General features: G+C 41.3%; 1 protein-coding gene and 1 long non-coding RNA gene across 8 annotated transcripts in view; one reads left to right on the top strand and one right to left on the bottom strand.

The window, feature by feature from the left end:
* CYSLTR2 (cysteinyl leukotriene receptor 2) overlaps window positions 1–22258 on the top strand; it is a 29195-nt gene that overhangs the window by 3087 nt on the left and 3850 nt on the right. Inside the window, exons 2-3 of one of the 7 annotated variants that reach the window (XM_088021837.1) lie at window positions 15704–15863; window positions 19508–19580. The exons of 1 other annotated variant lie outside the window; for it this stretch is intronic. The gene's annotated coding sequence lies outside the window, so the exon portion shown is untranslated. Of the gene's footprint in view, window positions 1–12684; window positions 12877–14691; window positions 14765–15703; window positions 15864–19507; window positions 19581–22258 lie in introns of all 7 variants that reach the window. 5 more of the 7 variants (XM_028107533.2, XM_028107504.2, XM_088021838.1 and 2 more) reach the window with 5 other exon arrangements.
* On the bottom strand, window positions 3001–22223 carry LOC114212618 (uncharacterized). Its single transcript, XR_003610021.2, has 3 exons — window positions 21969–22223; window positions 11107–11240; window positions 3001–3140 (listed from the first exon to the last, which is right to left on the bottom strand). It is a non-coding gene; the product is annotated as an uncharacterized LOC114212618 (long non-coding RNA).

Genomic DNA, 22258 nt, shown 5'->3' with positions numbered 1-22258 from the left:
AACATCATTTTGCTGCAGAAGACCATTGGGAGTTTTTTTCCTTAGAAGATATTTATTGTGAAACATAAAATGAGGGAGGTGAATAATACCGTCCCCAGCTCATTCATTGGTCGCTTATTGGAGCACATTTATGTGCCACAAGCTGTGCTAGGGCCTGAGAATGCAGCAGTAGAGAGTTAGTTAAGAGCTTATGTTTATCGCTGCTGAAACTATTAACTTCTTTATATTAACTCATCCATGGAGAAAATGGTGAGACCCCATTCCTGCCATTAATGGAGAACAATCTGGTGGGTGGGGATAGACAGGAACTATGGCTGCCCCAAGGGGTAAGTGCTGGGACAGGAAGCCCATAGCGCTGCAGGGCCAGCTGGGGTGGCAGCCAGTCAGGACCTGGAGGGGCCAGAGAAGGCTTTTTCTGGAAGAAGTGATGTCTAGAAAGAAACCTGAGGTGGGGTAAGAGATGGCCAGAGGAGCTGGAGCTCGGAGTGAATAGGCAAGAGAGAGCCAGGTGTGTTTCGGGCATTGAAATAAGTTCCATGAGGCTAGAAATGGATTTTAGTGAGGGAAGTTGTGGGGAGAGAATATGCTGGCTGACAAGATCCTCATTGTGATATGCCTGGTGTTGAACTTCATTCTGATGTGATAGTGGGTTTTAAGCAGAAGTCATATGGTCAGATACGCATTTTGGAAAGTTTACTCTAGCCACTGTGTAGAGAATGGACTGAGAATAGCAAGAGTGGAGGCAGGAGACCGTGTCCTTTGTGCAGGGGAAAGATGACAACCTATACCGGGACCACCATCAGCTGGTCCCTGTGATGGAAAAGAGGTGTTGGTGGAGACAGGTGCATAATGAGGCCAGGTCTGTCTCGGAGGAGACACTGGGCAGCAAGGCAGGCCGGGGAAGTTTAGGAAAGCCCATGGTTTGCTTTTGTTCCATACTCTCTCTTCTTTAGGTTACAGATGCCTGCTGCCCACATGCTACTGGCAGCTTCCTAGGACGCTTTCCTGGGCAATTCCCCTGGTTTTCCATTTTTCCAGACATATCAGAACATTGTCTCCTTATCTGTTGGTTTCTTACTCTCCTATACAGATAGCCTACACCCGGCATACAAAAAGTTCTCGGGCTCTTCGTACCTTGGCAACAGACAGGGTTGTGTCAAGCATGATAATGCATCGACTGTGTATGAGTGCCAGGCTCGGTGCAGCTGTGTTGGAGGCTTTAACCTGTGTCGCCTCCTTTGGCCTTCTGGATAACTCTAAGAGGTTGAGTACTTGCTAATGCTCACACAGTTCTCAAGGGGTAGAGCTAGGATTTTGCTCTTGTTGTGATTTAAAGCTTTTCTATGATATCACAATACCTCTATATCATTCCAGGAAGCAAAGGATGTTTAACAAGCTACTTTTGTAAATAACGTCTTGGCTCTTAGAAGTGTATTTAATGGCGGAATATGAAATGCCTCGGTAGGAGGGAAGAGAAAGAGAGGCGGTTTTAATTTGAATGAGTAGGTGTGGGGGAGCCCCTGAGTCATGTCATATAGTCACTTTGATTGTGGGCAAGGATAATCCCAAGGTTGACACAATTCCTAGGAAATTATTGGACTGTGTTGGGTGATGGCTTCTGAGATGACACTTGCTGACCTTCTCTTCTCCTTCTGTCTTTGCCATGAGAAGACTGGAGGATTAGAGGCAGATGTAGAGTGGCCCTGTGGCCTTCCTGAGGTCAGAAAATGGGTTAGTCGCAGATACCGCCAATCTTCCCAGATACACTGGTGAAGTGCACTCGGGGACAAAAAGTTGTTGAGATATTTTTATAAAATTAAGTCCATAATCAGTGTCATAAGTTCATATGTTCTATTAACAAACAAGGACTGAGACGTTACAAGAGCCAGAGAAAAGACAGCACTTAGTCAAAATAATTCTTAAAGAAAATGAAGTCATATCTTCAAGGGGGCTCAGGGCGGTCCTTACACACTCAGTTCTTTGCATTCAATTTGTGTTTGTTGTACTGGCTGAGTGTTACCGGTAAGGAAGAACACGGAAGAAAAGCTAGCTTTGGGAGAACATTAGAGAATGAAACAAGGAGATTAAGAAGACAGAGGTGGAAAGAAGGATGTGAGAGATAATGCCATGCATCTCACTCTTGCGGGCAGAGAGAGGCCCCCTCACATGCTCGGATGCCAACATTCTGCTAGGGTTCAGCTACTGCTATGCCCCTGGGGATAAATTGTTCTCTGGAAGCATTTGTATCCTCAAAATACACAGGAAAGGATGAAATTGTGAAAAGAGTCCAATTTTAAGGGGCAGTTATCCCCAAATATGTCCAAAATACATCGGCACTTTTTTGCACAGGAAAATTATCCAGGAAGGAACTTCACAGGGAGAATGTACAAACAAGAGGAGAAGAGCAAGCAAGTAAACAGTGGAAGAAAGCTTGTCAGCAAAGGGTAGAAAAAAGGCAAATCTTGCTAACCCGTAAGTCTAATGCTGATATCTGACCTCTGACACTTTTGACATGGTCACTTTTCATCCACGCAGACCTTTGCCCAAATGGCGGCTGTGGCAATACACATTATGTTCTTAAGGTGCCTCTTCTTCTGTCTGTCCATGTACGTCAGTGGTGGTGGATGTCATTTTACCATACATTCTGTGGTCTGAACAAGGTTCTCCTTTTGGTGGAAGAAGGCCACAGCCAGTGGGTGCTGCATGTCCAGCCCCACCCCCAAACCAGGCCTAACAGTCAACATTTCAAGAAGGCCCAGCAGCTTTAGGCAGAGCCCAGGCCAGGAAGGCTCTGGTGGCTTCCCTGAGCTCTCAGAAGTCGGGGAAAGTGCTAGAAGGAGAGGAAGGCAAATGCAAACCGAAGGGCACATGAGGATCAGCAGCTGGGCGAAATCATCGAAAAGCTGACAACCCAACTGCTGTGATTTTAAGAAAATGTTCTAATTAGGAAAGTTAATACGATAAGGTGTCTGGTCTTTAGAACTAAAATAAGAAACCAAATTAATGAAATGCAGAATTTATTTTGGAGGTTTCTGAACTTTCTTGGAACATTCTGGAATTTAGTCAGCAGGCAGTTCAGGGAGACGGACCAATCAATCGGCAATATCCTCCTTTCTGATCCCGGCGGGTTGCTGAAGAATCTGAGGAGAGATGGCAATGGGGGCAGGAAAGTCTGGTTACAAAAGAAACCACTTAGGTCAGACAATTACAAGGGAGAAAGTGCTCAGTGCACTCGGGAGCCCACAGAGATCCCGACCTATTGCGACAACTGCTTGTGAAAGCTTTCCCATCCTTGCAGTAAGGGCTCACTCAGGTCTTCCCCAGTTGGGAAATGGGCCAGATCCAAAGACTCTTGCTCGGGGGTTTCAAGTTACTCCAGAAACCCGCAGCAATCCTATGAACAACCACATGTTGAATTTTCTGCCAGCGGAGCTCCAGGGTGAGTCAAGCACGGGTTGGTGGGATCTGGGAGGACAGAGCTCTGTGAGCTTTGCAACTTCCAAATGTGGAGTCCTAACTAGAGGACGAAAACTAGACAGTAAGACTCTGCATCGGCCATGGAGCAGAAACCAATTATCCCTCAGGGTGAATTATCAGGCCTTAGGACTCTGGCTGAAAAGTCCCCCTGGTCCCAAAGCTATTAAGGAGAATCTCAGCAGTACAGAGAAAGTGAATGAGAGAATTTCCTCCTCAGGGAACTTGCAGATCCATAAACACTATTCAACGTTTACTGGTTTACAGCAGATCTGGGCCAAAGTGTTGACTTCTTGGTGGCTATAAGGCATGGGGAAGTAAATGGCATTTGGAAGACAGTGGGCTGTTAGCTTGGTGGTTCGTGAATTGACTTGCACTTTGGGGCACTTTGAGGCACTTTGGGAGAGACAGGGCGGAGGAAGGATGGGAGCAGCAGAATGTTCCAAAGTGTTGACTCCTTGGAAACGGGGCCCTGTGTGGTTCACCCCTCCTCCCCGCCCCCCCTTTATTCTGGAAGTCTGGGGACGAGCTCAGTTCCTCATTCAAAAGATGTTGTAATCTCAGTTCTTTTTGTCCCTATTTCTATTTTGGTCTCTAAAACTTAATTTACTTTATCCCTTTGGAAAAATTCTGAAAGCATAAAACTGTTCTGAGGAGGCAAGAAAGTATATGAAGCTTTACGTGTCTGCCGTGACATCTGGGGCCAGTTTCAAGTAAGGACTAAGCTAACAGTCTTGCATTTCAAGAATCAGGCACTCGATGATACTTCCCTGTTTGGGGGGTTGTATCAGTTCAGCACTCTGGGCCCTCTGGGATTTTGAGGGACAAACATGTTGTAGAATCTTCTGATCCAAAGGGTTGCATCCTCTCTGCACAACTTGGGGAGCTCAGTCTGTGATCCACACGGGGCTTTCTCTCATCCCAGCCCTGGTCTGGGTGCCATTCAAGCATCATTGCCCTTCAACCTCATAGTAACCCTGTCAAGGAGTGACTAGTATTATCACTGCCCCCATTTTACTGAGGAGGAGTGGAGGCACAGGGAGATGCAGTTACTTGCTAGTAACTTGCTAGTAACTAGTCACAGCTCTAGTGAGGGAAAGAACCAGTGCTCACCCCGGAGTCTCTGCCCGCACCTGCTGTCCTCCACTGCTTCCCCGCAGCACAGACACCATATTTATTTACTTTTAAATCAAATCGTCTCTCAGGCTCGCTTTCATATTTTTATTAATACTCTGAGAGCCGTTTCGCCTTTTAAATCTTTTCTCTAGGCCCCAAATTTGAAGTTTAATCATAATAGTTAACATTGTTGAGTGCTCAAACTGTGTGAAATACTTCACACTCATGCCATTTACAGACAAGATAAAACGCTTGCAAAAAGATCCCCACGCTCGTAAGTGGCAGATCTGGCTCCAGACCTTACCCCAACTCCCTCCTCTGAATATTTCTGTGAGCTATATAAAGAATATCCTGTTTGCCATTCCACAGTATACCAGTAGCTCTGGGGGCTAAAATCTAAGTTATACTCTAAAGTCATCAGAGAAAATGAAGAGCATTTGTGGGGGGTGGTTGTGAACTGCAGGGTGATTATTAAAGCAGAAGTCTCATACTGTGGAGAACTTCAAACTCACGGTGACATAGGGGGAGGATGTAGACATAAGTAAGGGGGTAAGGGAGAGTTCTGACGGGGCCGAGAATTCCCCCGGACCATCAAATCTCATGGTTCTGTGATGTTTTAACTGGTTTACTCTTGCAATGGTATACAGGTCAGGAGATGCTAATGGTTTCTAGGCATCAGCTAACAAAACCCAAGGTTACAGTGGTGACTTTGTACGTAAAGAGGAAGGATAGAATTCAAGGCACATCATATAGAAATAATGGAGATAACTCTGTCCATTGATTGGATGTGAGATATAAAAGAAAGAGAAAAATGAAAGAAAACATCCCCCAAATGGTCACCAGCTATATTGGTGGTGGCACACAAACATTCGGTCCCAACGCCAGCTGAGTGGGATTGATTTGAGAGGGAAGATAGACCCAAGTGAGATCTGAGCTAGAGACAGAATCTCCAAATAAGGCCATCCTGTAGAGTATAGCTTAGGTTAGAATTCAGGAGAAACCACTTGCATTTTCTAGATCTCAGAGTTCTTTTTCTTTATTTGTAAAATTGAGATAAAAATGCCAACTCAGCCTATCTCAAAAGAATAGTCAAGTGGAACAAATGAGGTAACTGAGAAAAAAAATTCTTTGTAAATCTTAAGATGAAAATATGGTATTTTCATATGTAAGAGACCTCTGGGAGTCGGAGGCAGAGAGATAGGGTAATGTCCCCATGGTGGGGGAGTTCTTGGGGGGTTATAGAGAGTGGTGAGCTGAGGACCCCGGTGGGGCTCCAGTGGTGGTCCACAATTGGGTAAAGAAGAGATAACAGTGGATTTGGAAGGGCTGAACAATCGGGAAATGGAAAACCACAAGTACTCAGGACCACAGAAGACAGAGAAGGAGTGGAGGTTTCACTGATAAGACCTGAAGATCAAATAACTGAGAAGGAAGTTTGAGAAAGAGCAGTAGAACCAGCTGTTGATCAAGAACAGATGACCGTCTCCCAGTCCTGTATGATTCACAGGCAGCTCCCATGAGATGGTGGGGATGAGGGCAGGGCAGCTATTGCCATAAATATAAAAGAGGAAGATGAGAAAGAAACGACAACAGGGAGCCCAGGAGTTCAGGAAGTTTAAGTGTGAGAGGACAAGCAAAAACAAAAAGTCGAATAGGTTGCAGAATCAGGTAGAAGAGAACACTGGCATTTGCTGGACCACCCGCTGTGTGGAGTGAGCACATTCTTGATTTACAACTCAGACCAATCCTACAGGCTCTCTTGAAGAGCCACACTTTGAGGGTGAGGAAGCTGAAGGGCAGAGAGTAAGAGTTATGCAGCTAGAAAGTGGGAGGGTTGGGAGTCAGACCAGGTCTGCTAGCCTTCAGGTACAGTACCTTCTAGTCTAGAAGTTCAGGTGGATGAAGTTGGAAGAGAGAAGGAGAAATGAAGAGAGGAAGAGACCCAAGTCACTGGAAGGAGTTTGGCTAAGAGTCACAATCAAGGTGTCTCCAGAGAAAAGAAGACATGCAGCTTCCCTCCTGGACTCAAAATCTTCCTCCAGCAAACATGCCCTTCACAGCTGCAGAACTGGAAAGTGTCCTCTCCCAGGTCAGCAGTCATGTTCTCCACTGATGCACTTGTCCTTGGGCTTCCACCCCACCCCTCTGGTCACTGATAGCTTTCTTATTGCAGAGTCCCCTGAGACTTTTTGTCCCCACTGACCACCTGCTCCTTCAACCAGTCTTTCTCCTGGCCTCCTTAACATTGTATTCTTGATTCGTCTCTCCTGGTTTGGGGTTGGACCAGCCTTTGTCAACCATCTTTCCAGCCTCCTGTTCTCTGCCTGTCTCTTAATTGGTGATGTCCCCCCAGGGTCTTGTCTCTGGCCCTCTTTCCTTCTCTGTTCTCATGTCCCTGTGTGAGGTCTTCCAACTTTTCTGGCTTCAGTCACCATCAAGTGCTGATGAGCCATAAATTCAGCAGGCTCCCTTAGCCCCTCCACCCCAGCTCTAGACTGCAAGGGGACGGTTCCATTTACAGGCGTCATAAAAGCCTCAAATTCAAACTCATTCCCCCTCAAACTCAAATTGAACTCATCCCCCCCCGCAAAACAGCATCTTCCTCTTACGTTCTTTTTATTAGTGGAAGGCACCATTCTCCCAGCAAAGACCTGAGAAGATCCACACGGCCCACCCCCACCCACTTTCCTTGACATTCCATAACTGGTCCATCCACAACTCTGGCCACCTCTTATTTTTCTTTATATCTCTCAGTCCCATCCAGCTATGTCCACCCCCTCTGCCCTGGACAGGCACAGGAGCATCCCTTGCAGTCTCTCCGAACCTAGGCTCGACTCCTTCCCAACTGTCCTCCACCTGCTACCAGAATCACCCTTCTAAAAAATACACATCTGCTTTCTGCAATTCAAGGGCCCTCATTGCCCTCAGAATAAAACCCAAACTCCTTTAGTGTGGATGTAGGTCACTCTCAAACCACCCTCTGCCCACCCTCTCCCTTTCATGCATCACCTAGACTGTTATCACTTGCCATTCCCCAAACTTGCCCTGTGTTCTCAACAACCAGTCTCTTCATACAGCCTGGTCCTCTGTCTGGAACCCCTGGCCCCTCTCCCTAGCCAACCTTTCCCCTTAGTACCTTAAAAACGTCCTTGTTCCCCAAGGCCGTTTCCTATGCCATTTCATTCTGATGGCCCTTCTCACCCGGCTTTGTCTGTTACATTGTCTGGTTTATTCACCACTCTGGAGGTTCCTTTAGGTCTGAGGTTGTATTTTCTTCCCTGTCAGGTACCCAGGACCCAGTATTTGCTGCGCAGAGAGAGGCAGAGGAGCTTTGTGACAGAGAGCTGGAGCTGGGTTTAAGCCCCATCCCACCACTAAGTGACAAGTGAACTTGGGCACACAAGCTATTCCGTATCTTTGCACTGTAATCTTCCTCAGCTATAAAATAGCCAATTCAGATTACCTAGGGCTGTTTGGGGACTAATTGAGCTAACACACAGAAGGAGCTTTGCAGAGCGCCGGCCGCATGCTGCTCATTTTGAATGGGCAAACATCTGTGGCTGATAGAGGACGTGTGCTTTCCCAGAACCCTCAGGCAGGCCTGGCCAAGGCGGGTAGCTTGAAGTGAGGGAAGTGAGGGTAGCTGATGAAATCAGACGGCCAAGGGCCTGCTGTTAACCTGCCAGAAGGATTCTCAGTGTGGGAGTTAGAAGTCCCAGAGACAGTGGCCAAACGGAGGACCCAGAACGTCACCTAGTGGTAATCTGGGAGGCTGCCGGCCGTCTTTGCTCTCCTGTCCTGGTGCTGACAGCTTAGGTGCTGCACAAAAATCCCATCATTAATTCCTTGTAAAGATGATGCCGACTGCACCGACCTTTATTCTCCAGAAGATTCTCTGTTCTTTAGCCGTTTATCGTAATCTCACAGCCTCTGGTCGTGTAATGCTTATCACTTGTTGCTCCCCGGGGCATGTCCGTGTCAGTGTGTCTGAGTGCCTCGGGCTTCAGGTTCTGAGACCAGTCACAGGCCCAGATCTCAGCACTGAAGGTGAGCACACCTGTGGGCGCACAGTCCCAGCCAGGGCTGATGGGGGTGGCGGAGGGGTGGCAGGTAGGGGGAGGGACTCTGTGACAGGAGATCCTTAGGCCCTGTCCAAAAATGTATTTTTCTTAAAAAAAAAAAAAAAAAAAAGGTATTTTTCTAAGTACACATGAAAATAGTCTCTGCGATGTTCTGGATGGTCGCAGCTTTGCTCTGACCGTGCAAACATTCCAAGCATCAATGGAAGTTATTCGTCCACAGCAGATTCTAACTGGCCATGCAACACATTTGGTTTTCTTCATAACTGAAATATGGAATCCCCATCTCCTGCTGCTTCTTGCTGTTTCTTCTTTGTTGTTTCGTCACCAGTAAAGCAGCAGGAGACAAAGCCTTAATTAGGCTGTCCATTTAGTTCCAGTTTTCCTTGAATTTACCTCTTCATGTATTTCTCAGCTTCCTGTCACGTACTTAATTGGTCTGGCTGATTTCTACAGCCACATGTAGCAGGCAATTTCTTTTTCTTTTTCTTTTTGAAAACAGTCTAAAATGTTGAAGTGTGATGTGGTCAGATGTATTTTATATGGTCGGGAAAGAACAATCAAAATGTTTTAAAGGATTCTCCAGAGAAAGTATTGAGCTAAATGGAATTTTGCAACTGAGCTAGTCCTGCTTTTAGCGTGTGGCTGTTAGTTAGACGAGGCTTCTAGGAAGGGAATCTGTATTTTCTTTCTTAAGCTTTCCAGGGATTAAGATGCTCTTGGAATCAAAGCTCCAGCTTCTGTAGGGTATCCTTCCCCTGCAACTGAGGCTGTTTGTCAGCCATCGACCACTCCCACTCCAGTCCCCTCCAGGGCCCAGAACTAATCCCAATCTCAGGTAGAGGCATAGAAGCAGCTCTGGAACTTAGTTACCCTAGGGAGTGATCTGATCCTGACTTTGTGCCTTGACTCTAAAGTTGGGCATCTCTCTTTTTCCTGAGATTTGGTCTCCACCTCATTAGGGAAAATGGACCCCTGTCTTGGCATCCCTGAGTCTCTGTGCCCAAGCCCTTGGGCTCTCCAAGACCCAGGGCCTCCAGACTCAGGGCCTCTAGGACTCAAAGCCTCCAAAACCCAGGGCCTCTAGGACTCAGGGTCTCTAAAACCCAGGGCCTCCAGATTCCAGGATTCAGGGCCTCCAAAACCCAGGGCCTCTAGGACTCAGGGATCTCAGGACTCAGGACCTCTAGGACCAGGGCCTCCAGGACTCAGGGCCTCTAGAATTCAGGAATCTCAGGACTCAGGGCCTCCAGGATTCAGGCCTCCAGATTCAGGGCCTCCAAAACCCAGGGCCTCCAGGAATCAAGGACATCAGGACTCAGGATCTTCAGAACTCAGGGCCTCCAGGATTCAGGGCCTGCCTATACTGACCCTCTTCTTGCACTGTGGTCTGGCTCTAAATGGTCTTGCAGCTTACAGACGAACTTCCCCATGAGTTCTGCCTTGCTGCCCGGTTGCTCAAGGAGGCCCTGTTGCTAGGGTGTGGTTTGGGTTCCCCCACACCCCTCAACTTCCTGGTGGAACACCTGTTACCATCTCTTCTGATGACCTTTTATCTGTGGTCATACCTGCTGGATTCCATGCTCTGCCTATGATAAGGGACTTTCCTCAGCACCCATAGCCGACAGTGTCCCTGAAGGCTTGCTACACCCTAGTCAGGGAGGAGTGCAGGCTGCTCCCCAACCTTCACAGGCTGCGCTTCTCATTGCAGTTCACAAGTCCTATGGGTCTTGAGATAGGAGAAGTGGTCTTCATGGTCAAAAAGTCTAAGGACTTTGTTGTTTTTAGGTCTATTTTTACTTTTTTCAGATTCTTCCCTGCTCTGTTAGATATGAGCTTTCCCTAAGATTCTATCAGAATCCTAGCTCCAAAGTCAGTGTCTTTAAGACTAGAGTAGGTTCTCTGGGGCCATATGGATAGGACTCCATCCCTTAAAAAAAAAAAGGCCACTTGTAACGAAACCCATGGGAACATGAAAATTCCTCTGGCTGGTCACGTACCAGTCTTATTTTTCTCATGCCTTGTCTTTTTGTCCCCTGAGGCTCTGTGTGTTGACCCTGGCTCTAGTGCTCCACCCTTCGAGATACATAACTGTGGCATTTAATCCAGCTCCACGCTTGCTTCACGGACTTGGGTTGCGCTGCTTGTACTACCTCTAGCATTTCTGACTCGGAGTTTGATCCTTCTGTCCTAGCCCTGCCAACCAATAGAAATTTTAAATCTCTATAAGACTGAGTTAAAACACTACCTCCAAGTTCCTCATTTTGCTATATTCCCTTTCCTGTTAGGCTTACAGACTTCCAGCCTCTGCGTGACCATCTTTCTGACCTGCTTCTATACCCCTGACCTTTCTCGTGAGCTCTAGCGTGTGTGCTCCTCATCCCAGCTATGGCCTCACCATTCTCCCTATAGCCCAAGCAAGAAAACCCCGACTTACTGTTGAGACAGATCAAAAGCAGAGAGCCATTATTCATGTCATCAGAACTAAGGCTCCGTAGTCATCTCTGAAATAAGAGGTGGTCCTCAGCTCTGCATTAGGAGAACTCTCATCTTGTCAGTCTACTCCCAGGCCTAGAGAGATCAATTTACACAAGTCAAACTCACCGGGAAATAATTTTTAACCCAGAATTCTGGTTATTCTGGTTTGAATATTTATAATGGGGGGTTCTACATTCTCTTTATTGTAATCTTTCAGTTCACGATTCAAAGTCCACCCTTCCAGAGAGGGCTGTTGAAACAGATGGGTTATTAGAAGGTTGCCTGGTAGAAATAGACTGAAAGCAAAAGAGTGGAGTGGTTTTGAGAGATTTTCATCATAAACATGTCAGAATAATCCAAGAGTTATCAGTATTTCTGTACAGTATGCCCTTCTAGCAAACACGAAGAGGAGTCTACTTTTTATACTTCATATGAACATGAGAACTGATTTCATCATCCTCATGGTCAGTGGGATGACAGATTGAAGCGAGGTCATTTCTACCTACATTCCTGAGGGTGGAGGAGCTGGGGACATTTACTCAGTACCAAGGACTGTGTGAAGCTCTCTCTCTCTTTCTCATTTAATGCTTACAACAACCCCATGAAATCGATGTTATATATCCTTGTTGTGGGTTGAATTATGTCCCCCCAAGAAGACATATCCAAGTCCTAATCCCAGGTACCTGTGAATGTGACCTTATTTGGAAATAGGATCTTTATAGATGGATTTAGTTAAGATGAGGTCATACTGGATTAAGATGGGCCCTAAGCTGAATGACCTGTGTTCTTGTAAGAAGAGGAGAAGACACAGAAATGCAGAATACATAGTAGGAAGATGATGTGAAGACAAGAAAATACTATGGGAAAGTCAAAAGATTGGAGTGATGCATCCACAAGCCAAGGAATGCCAAAGATTGCTGGTAACCACTAGAAGCTAGAAAAGGCAAGGGAGAGTTCTTCTCTAGGGGCTTCTAAGGGAGCATGGTCCTACTGATGCCTGGATTTCAGACTTCTAGCCTCCAGAACTGTGAGAGAATAAATTTCTTTTGTTTAAGCCTCCAGGTTTGTGGTACTTTGTTAAGGCAGCCCTAGGAAATGAATGCACTCTCCATTTTATAAATGAAGTAATGGATGCTCAGAAATGCTAATTTACCCAAAAGTAAGTGCTTAGAACTCCCTGACTCCAAACACTTGAACACTTGCTGGTTGAACTGGCCCATTACGTGGGGGTTCTCTTTCTCTTCTATCAAAATTCTGTTCCAGAAAATTTATATAATAACATCAGCATTTCCCAAGTAAGATTGTGTAGAACATTAGTTCTATGGGGTATTAGAATGTGTTAATGTGCACAAGAGTTTTTAGGATCAAAAAAAGGGAGGGATACTGTGTGTAAATCAGGCTTTTTTTTTTTTTTTTCTGTCTTCCTGCAGGAACCCCATAGAGCCTTTAACATGCATTATGAGTCTCCAAGAGAGGAATACTAGAGCTTACAGTATTTCTCAAGCTGATTTAAACATGGAAGGCTTGTCTTTTACAGAGCATCTTATGGAATTCATATTCTGTGGAAGATACTTTGGGAAGTGCTGAATTAAAGAAAAAAGTTTTTCTTTTTTGACATCATTTACATGTCAACCATGTTTTCTGAGTTACACCTTCACATAAGTGTCTGAAGGAGAATTGAAAAACATCCTTGCTGCATCAGAAATATATTAACAAGCCATCTCTTTGGGTAGGTTAATTTAACTAATGTTTTACCCTACCTTTTTTATTGTTTAGATCATTATGTGGATTCTCAGAGTCAGTGTCTTCTAGTCAAAGGCCATTGGGAACATACCTGTAGTTGAACAAAGTTGGGTCTATTGACTTGTGTCAAGGGGGAATGCACATGAAGGGAAACTGGGGCATCTCAGAAAGAGGATGTTAGGAATTATAATAGGATTTATGCTCGCATTAGATAATTTGGGGGTAAGATTCAAGGAAGCAGGACTTTGCAGGAACAAAAATGGTTATTAGTTCATATAACAGACTCTGAAAAACAGGGACCCATACTATCATACTCTGATAATGAAAACATGTCCCCTGCAATCCTCCTGTTCTTTTCTAGACATCCAGGAAGCTTCCCTCCACCCGTACCTCAAGTCATAGGCTGTTATGTAATATTTATCCAGGTGTAGTAATAAGTGTTTACTCTAGCAGAAAATTCTCTTTGGCTAGGTAAGGAGAAATTAAGGACTGTGTTATTATCCATGACAATTCTGCCTAACGAATTTACATTTAAACCTGGGCTTTGTCAAAGATAAACAAAGTCAGATGCTAGTTAAAGGAAGGAGAGATTTTAATTGGTAATATACTATTGCAGTAGAGAAGTGTCCAACATGACCTGAACTCAGCTTCATTTTTTACAGAGGTGAGTGGATGTTCTTAAGGAAGAATGAAGGAATAGAGAGGGGGTAAACAGGTGCTCGGCAGAGTCAGGGAAGTGAAAAATTACAAAAAACGGGAAGGGGAGGTTGGCCCATGTGAATTGCATCTGGGTTTGCTAACTGACACTTTTGAAGCTTAGGATCCTACCCTCCCACAGAGGCTGGGAGACAGGAGCCCTATCTTCAGGTGTTGTCTGGAACAAACAGTAAGTTCTTTTGTTGGCCTTGAGTTGTTTCAGGCTCTACAAGAAGGGGAGGTTTTGGTCATCCTAGAGATGTAGCCCTGATCTGTTAAAAAAAAAAAAACTGTTAGTCCTTCATTAAGGAAGGCATGTGGTGTAATGAGCCCTGGGTGTAAGACCAATGAATCACAGGCCTGTACCTCTCAAACCAATAATACATTATATGTTAATTAATTGAATTTAAATGAAAAAATGTTTAAAAAAAAAAAGAAAGACTGTGGCAAACACAGGTTGAGAAGCCCTCATAAACTGGATGAACAGTTGTTGCATATTTATGTGGTTAGGCTAGGCCATCTACCCCTTCAGAAATGTTTTCTCCTCCATCCTACCATTAATCCTTATGTGTTTGGGCATGAGGCAGAGTTCTCTGGCTTAGAGTCATGTTATATCCTTACCGTTTACATAAGCAATCTTTTTTTATCTTGTAGAAAATCTATTGAATGGGAAAATGATCATGACATTTTGTTTATAGAAAAATTGTTTATAGACTACAAAACAGCATTTACAATCTACTGTCATGTTTATAATTAAAAAAATGTTAACACTGAAAAACAAAAAACTGTTAATCCTTTATTAAGTCTTTATAGACCAGGTTGGGAGCCTATCAGAGAGAGGGCCCAGAGGAGCCTAGCTAGAGTTTGATCAAGGAGCGAGTCTTTGTCAGCTTCCAGAGCAGAAGTTGTACACTTTAAATAAATAAGACTCTTGCCAGGGTCAGAGATAAGCTATGAGTGATTCTTTCCAGTTGCATTATTCCAACTCTGGTAGTTGCTGCTTCCACAGTATGCACACCAGGCAATTGGTTATCTCTCCTGAGAGAGACTTCTCTCAATTAGCCTGTACCTGCCTCTCTCAGATGTCTCTGTGTGTTCTTTTTAGGGAAACACGATTCCTGGAGGGGTGGTAATTTTAAACATCTGACATCCTCTAACAATGACCTTGAGTACACAGGGTAAGTTAGTGTGTGGCAGGTAGGTGTAAGCCCGATGTCCACATAAGAAGTAGACAAGTGGTAACTGGGAATTTAAGAATCATTTCTCACAATAGCCCTTTTCTTTATTTGAGCATCTGTGGGTGGAGAGTCATTTGAGGTGGACAGATGCCTTCAGTGGAGTCAAACAGGTCCTGCAAAGCAGGCTGGAAGGTTTTTGAAGAAAATAAAGTAATGATTTCTATCCGGGTTAGACCCAATCTTTGTTCCCACTACCAAAGTGTTAGGTTTTGCTGATAGGGTTGTAAGGACTTCAGCAGAAGCATTTTGTTGGTATGGGGTCAATATACAATTTTTATAAGACTGAAATTGGCGTTAATTATGTGAGGGGAAACTTAACTATCAGAAGGGATATGGAGAAGAAAATTTACATCTTGAAGTGTTTTTTTATTTATTTGTTTTTGTTTGGTTGGTTTTAGTTATTAAATTTTGTCAGCGATCAGTTAAATTCAGAACAGTAGCTATGATCTAAGAGAAAACAAACAACCCAGAAGGGTGCCTGGGTGGCTCAGTCAGTTAAGTATCTGACTCTTGAGCTCAGGTGTTGGTCTCAGGGTTGTGAGTTCAAGCCCCACATTGGGCCCCATACTGGGTGTGGTGCCTACTTGAAAAAAAAAAAAGAAAAAACAACTCAGAGAATTTTGTTTTCTCTTAAGTGGCAAAGATGGTAATGGGTCCCAGGATGAAGATAAGGGAGATCATATTAGTTAATAGATAGAGGGAAAGTACAATGGTGAACGAAATGAGTAGTAAGGAGAAAGAAAAAGTTGCTAAAGAATTAGAAAATTAATTTTGTTCTGTCTTGTGTGAAAGCTATCTGCTTCTGTAGTCAATAATCTGCCCTTCTTTTTTATATATATATATTTTTTATTTTTTATTATTATTATTTTTTTTTGGCAGAGGGAGAAGGAGAAGCAGAGGCAGAAAGAGAGGGAGAAGCAGAGGCAGAGGGAGAAGCAGACTCCTCGCTGAGCAGGAAGCCTGATGCAGGGCTCGATCCCAGGACCCTGAGATCATGACCTGAGCCGAAGGGAGATACTTAATGAACTGAGCCACCCAGGTGCCCCAATAATCTGCCCTTCTATAAATCAACAGCTTCTGGAGAATTTCTAAAAATCTTCAGTTTGAGGTCTTTCAAAGGAATGGACTTCCAGTAGTTGGGGGAAAGTTCTGTGTGTCTTTTTAGTTGGGAGACATGAGTCCAAAAGTTAAAATATTGGAGTGTTAATACAGTGTCCGTTGTTAAAGATAGCAATAGGGTCCTCTCCATCTAGGGTCAAGAGAAGTTTTCCTCTGATGTCTTTTCTGGAAGACCAAATATCTACGTTTCAGATCACACGGAGACTGCTTTGGAGAATATTTTGGAAAAGCAACTTCCCTGTAGTCATCCATTAGATCACAATAGAATGGGATCAAGGATTGGAAGTAATCCCCAAATGCACAAGGGCAGCTTGTTATGAACTCGGGAGGAGATAATTTGTGGGTTCCAGGGGGGATTGATCTCATTGCCTATAATCAAGGCCAATGGAAATACTTCAATCCTTAGAAGTTTGAGGGTGTTAGAATTCCATTAGTTCTTGTTACATTCCCTGTTGTCTGTGGATAAGGACAGCGACGTTTCTAAGTAAAAGTTAAAGCTTTACTGTTCTTCGATGACTCCATCAGTGAAATGTGTGTCTGTTACAGAAGAGACAAGCTGGGATTCCCAAATTAAGCAATTTTTTTTCCTACCATAAAGACAGAGCTCTGTAGCAAAGAAAAGCCTTAACACACTCTGAGAATAAACAATAACCAGAACACATTCATAGACCTTCTGGAGATGTTCAAAGGAGCCTTGGGACTGTGGTTGTCCATGTTCTACCTTTACAGACTTGCTAGCATTGTGTTGACGGCAGATAGGGCATGCATGGGAGCATCCTTAGCAGTAGCCTTCAGATTACCCTGCCAGTGTTGGTTTAATACCATCACCAGTTTATCCCGGCTGTTGTAGGTAATATCATGAAACAGACTTGCTAAACTCTACTTTTATTATGGCTGTTTCTTTGGGTAGTAGCAAAGCATCTCAAGGTTCTTTGATTCATTGTTTACTTTACAGGGAGTCTTGTAGTGTCAGGAAATCTCTATTTCTAACGTATTTTGAATTCATGGATGAATCCAAAATCATATTCCATGTATCAGTATAAATATTTGTTCTTTCATTCTTTTGTCAGCAAGTCTGGGTAAAGGCAATTAACTTAGTCATCTGACTTTATTTTATTTCAAGGTAAAGCTTATATTTCAAGGGTAAATTCAAATCAGAGATAGCATAGCCTGCTTGGCAATTTTCTTTTTCTTTCTAAGTATGAACCAACAAAATTAAATCAGGGATATGCAAGGGAGAATCTAGAAGGTCCATGCAAGGTATGGACACCTCGGTTACTAAGATAACCAGTCATGGGCTTTTACACACACACACACACACACACACACACACACACACGAGGAAATTAGGGTAGCTTGGTTCAATGTTACAGTAATGGATCATGATGTTTTAAGGGAAACCAACAGAATTGTATAGGAGGTTATGTGATTGGCTGAGAAGTCCCAAGTCATATCTAATCAAAGGAACAAGGGGAAACTATTTATTTCTTTTAAGTAATCCCTACACCCAATGTGGGGTTTGAACTCAGAACCCAGAGATCAAGAGTCCCACACCCTGCCTACTGAGCCAGCCAGGTGCCCCCAACAGGGAGACTATTAAGTTTAGTGGAGACCATAGAACTAAGTTGACAAAGTTGACTTAAGGCTTCTAGAAGCCTTGCTGGAGCTGCTATAGCTCTTAAACAAGATGGTTTCATGTGGCTACTAGGTCTAATGAAAGACTGAAATCAAAAGTTGACCTCTGACGATTCCCATGTAACTGAATCAGAAAGTCTAGTGCTTGTTCAGATTGGTCATGACCAAAAAGGAGAAAGGGTTCATGAATCTAGAAACCTGGGAAAAAATCTTTTTATCTCAGTTATAGTAATCTTTGCATTTAAACGCAAACATGCTTCTTTTAACTTAAAAAGTATGTAATCCCTGAAAGATATTTGTATTAGCATATTTTACCTAAGTATAATCAACTTTTTGGGGGTAACTTATCGGCTTTTTTATTACTTGTTTGGCAAACCAAAACGCTCTCGCAATAGTTTTAGATTAATTAAAATTCAGAGGATTTTTAGAAATCTAATTATTCCCATTGTTCCTTCCTTTAACAAAGCTTGTATTACCCCTTGGCCATTTTAGTAAAACCCCAAGATGGTTTGGGCACAAAAAACAAATTAATGGCTTTATCCTGAATTTGGGAAAGAAAGAATCAGGAATAGTTGCTTAAGGAGAGAAGATATTACTCGTAAGTAGAGTCAAGAAATAATTATAGGAAACATTGTAAAAACACTGAGAAATTAACAATAGTTATGAAAAACTTTATTTTGAAAGCAAGGAACCTTTTAAAAAAATGACTTAAAAGTATATCAGAAGCACTGAAATTTAACAGAATATTTTATTGACAAAAAAATCTTTACTACTGAGTATAAAATAACCTAATTATTTTATGTTAAAAAGACTATAATTCTAATTTTACTCTTTTTGTACATTATTCATGTTTAACAACCTACAGTAAAGGATTTATTAATATGTCCTCATATGTTTGCATTTAGGTATTCACAAATGTATAAATACACTAATAAGTAATGAATTTAAAGTATTAAACTATAGCCTTAAAATTAAATCTATTAAAAAAATAAAATTAAATTAAATCTATTAAATAAAACGTGTGTATACATTAAATTTGCCCTGTGAATAAACTATTTCAGCCTTCTTAATAAACAAACAGAAAATCATATTCATTATCTTGTATACATACTTGTATTTCTCTGTATTAATTATATTAATTATCATCTTGACCAAAGTAATCAACCTTCCTTTTCATCAAGCATAAGAACAGTTAGAGGAGAGAAAATAAAGACTAATTTAGATATTTTTCTGTCTACTAGCATTTGTCATACAATCTAAACAATTTTAAAGTATAATATAATTAAAAAGTATAATCCAAAGGCATTTACACATTTTGTTCATCTATTACCCTTGTAAAAAATAAAGTAAAAATTTATATTCGTTCAATTCATTATATTGAATAACCACTGTTTTGTATCTATTTCTTATTTAGAAATTGTTTAGGCACCCAAAGATTATTTATTAACTATTTGTCTAAGGTCTTTAAGTTAGTTAAGGATCAGGAAATTATAGTTTTAGTTAAAAAATTAAATTCTTATGATTTGTCCCAAAGTAAGAATGTCATAAAATTAAATCTTTAAAAAGGATTCATTGTTATCATTCATTTTAAATACAATTTTATATGTATAATTTTAAATTTTAAACAAGTTATGGAAATAGTGGAATATTGCTTAATTCATAAATCCCATGCAGGAAATTCAATTTAATCAAAGGAAATTTAACCCTGGCCTTGTTCAGATCAAATATTGTGCTGACACTTGTTATCATATAATAAATTAGTTTTTTAGAGACTTTGAAACATGCCAAAATTGGTATCTTCTTTTATCTTGAAAAGAATGCCCTTTCTTTTTTTCTTACAACTGTAATAATAAAAGCTATTATGTAAATACACTTTTAGTTTCCACAAAGTGAAATACATCTTAATAACTTTGTCTTCCATTATTTCAGACATTGTGCCTGTTTATTTAGACCATACATCCCTAGAATGTGCACATAAAGAGTGAAGGACTCTTTTGATCAGGTAATCATTCATTTCCTAAGAGAGGGAAAAAGAGAAAGAGGAAAGAAGGAAAGAAAGGAAGAGGAAACTGCTCTAGATGAATATGACATTAACACTAAAAAAAGACAATTTTTACGTGAACTATATTGAATATTGAACCAGACTTGAATGCATGAAATAAACCCTACTTCGTTGTGGTGCATAATTCTTTTTGTAATATTGCTAAATTTTATTTGCTAATATTTTGCTAAGAGATTTTGTGTCTATATTCATAAGGAATATTGGTTTGTAGTCTTTTGTTTTATACTGTGTCTGGTTTTAGTATCAAGGTAATACTAGCTTCATAAAATAAATTGGGATGTGTATCCTCCTCTCCTATTTTCTGGAAGAGATTATATGGAATTGCTGTTAATTCTTATTTAAATATGGTGGAATTTGGTAGAATTCGCCAGTGATACCACCTGGACTTGGAGATTCCTTTTTAGAGTTTTAAATTGTAATTTTCTCTGTAGTTCTAATTATCATTTTGTATGTGGTGAGTTGGGGTAGTTTTTGTTTTTTTTTAAGGAATTACTCCATTTCCCTTTAGTTATCAAATTTATGCGTGTAGAGGTGTTCATAGTATTCCCTTATACTATTGATGTCTGCAGTGTCTATAATTACGTCCCCTGTTTCATTCCTGATAATGGCAATTTGTGTCTGCTCTAGTTTTACTTTTGTCTGTATTGCCACAGGTTTGTCAATTGTACTGATCTTTTCAGAGAACAGTTCTTTCTTTCATTGATTTTTCTCTGTTTTGTTTTGTTTTGTTTTTAATTTCCTTGATTTCTGCTTTTACCTTTATTATTTCCCTTCTTTTGCTTGCTTTGGGTTTATTTCACCTTTTTTTTTTTTTTTTAAGTTGGCTCCATGCTCAGTGTGGAGCCCCATGCAGGGCTTGAACTTATAACCCTGAGATCAAGACCTGAGCTGAGATCAAGATTCAAGCACCTAACCAACTGAACCACCCAGGTTACCCAAGTTTATTTGACTTTTAAAGGATTTTTTTTTTTTAGCTTCTTGAGATGGTAGCTTAGATGACTGATTTAAAACTTTTTCTTTGCTAATGTATGCATTTAGTATTACACAGTTTCCTCTCAGCACTGCTTTTGCTATACCCCACAAGTTTTGATATGGTGCATTTTCATTTTTATTCAGTTCAATATATTATTTGGTTTCCCTTGAAACTTCCTCTTTGACCCATGGAATATGTAGAAGTGTGTTGTTTAGTTTCCAAGCATTTGGGGATTTTCTATATTTCTGCTATTGATTTCTAGTTTGATTCCATAGTAGTTATAGAGCACACTCTGTATGATTTCAATTCTTTTAAATCTGTTCAGGTTTGTTTTATGGCCCAGGATGTGGTTTATTTGGGTATATGTTCTGTGGGCACTTGAAAAGAGTGTGTCTTCTGCTTTTGTTGAATAGAGTATTTTGTAAATGTCAATTGGTTCCTGTTGGTAGATGTTGTATTTGAGGTTTTCCATATTCCTACTGAGTTTTGTCTATTTGCTCTATCAGTTATTGAGACAAGGTTTTGAAATTACCAACTATAACTGTGGACTTGTGTATTTCTCCTTTCAATTCTATCAGTTTTTCCTTCACATAGTTTGCAACTCTGTTGTTTGGTGCATACACATTTAGAACTGGTGTGTCTTTTTGGCAGATAAACTATTTTATCATTACATAATGTCCCTCTCTCAGAATTTTCTCTGTTCTGAAGTTTACTTTATTTGATATTAAGAGCCATCCCTGATTTCCTTTGATTAATGTTTGTATGACATATATGTTTTTCATCCTTTTACTTTCAACCTGCCAGTACTGTTATTTGAAGTGAATTTCTTATATATAGTATATAATTTATATATATAATATATATATATTCCAGTCTGCCAATCTGTATTTTAGTTGGTATATTTAGACTTTTACATTTAATGTAATTATTTATATTTTAATGTAATTATTGATTTGTTAGGGATAAGTCTGCCATTTTATTATATTTTTCTGTTTGCATTATCTATTTTCTTTTTCCTATCTTCCTGTTGGTGACTTGAACACTTTTCAGAAGTACATTTTGATTTATCTCTAGTGTTTTTGAGCATATCTCTTTGTATAGCTTTTTAATGGCTGCTCTAGGCATTACATTACACATACATCACTTAAAGTCTATTGGTGTCATCATTTTACCAAGTCAAGTAAAGTGTGGAAACCTTACCTCCTTTGTGTCCCTTTACCCTCCCCCATTTACAATATAATTATCTTTAAAACTTCCCCTACATCGTATCAAATCACTGGCAATGTTGGAGTTCTTGTTTCAGTCATCAAACATAACTTAGACTCAAAAAGAGAAGAAAATCCTATTGTACTTACCCATATTTTTGCTTTTCATGATCTACGTCTTTTTTGATGTTCCTATGTTCCTTCTTTTATTGATTCCTTTCTGTCTAGAGGACTTCTTTTAGCCATTCGTTTAGGGTAGGTTTGTTGCTGGCAACAAATTCTCTTAGTTTTCTATCATCTGAGAATGTCTTGACTTCTTCATATTTGAAGGGTATTTTTGCTGGATAAAGAGCTCCGGGTTGGTAGACTTTTGTTTTAGCACTTGAAAAAGTTGTGTCACTTCCTTTTGTCTTCCATACATTCTGATGAGACATCTGCTG

Source organism: Eumetopias jubatus, unplaced genomic scaffold, assembly GCF_037043125.1.
Source record: "Eumetopias jubatus isolate StellerSeaLion01/CBP00866 unplaced genomic scaffold, mEumJub1_p1.0 scaffold_3, whole genome shotgun sequence".
Classification (NCBI taxonomy): domain Eukaryota; kingdom Metazoa; phylum Chordata; class Mammalia; order Carnivora; family Otariidae; genus Eumetopias; species Eumetopias jubatus.
The sequence above is the reverse complement of the archived record's forward strand: the minus strand, read 5'-3'. Positions and strand labels throughout refer to the sequence as shown.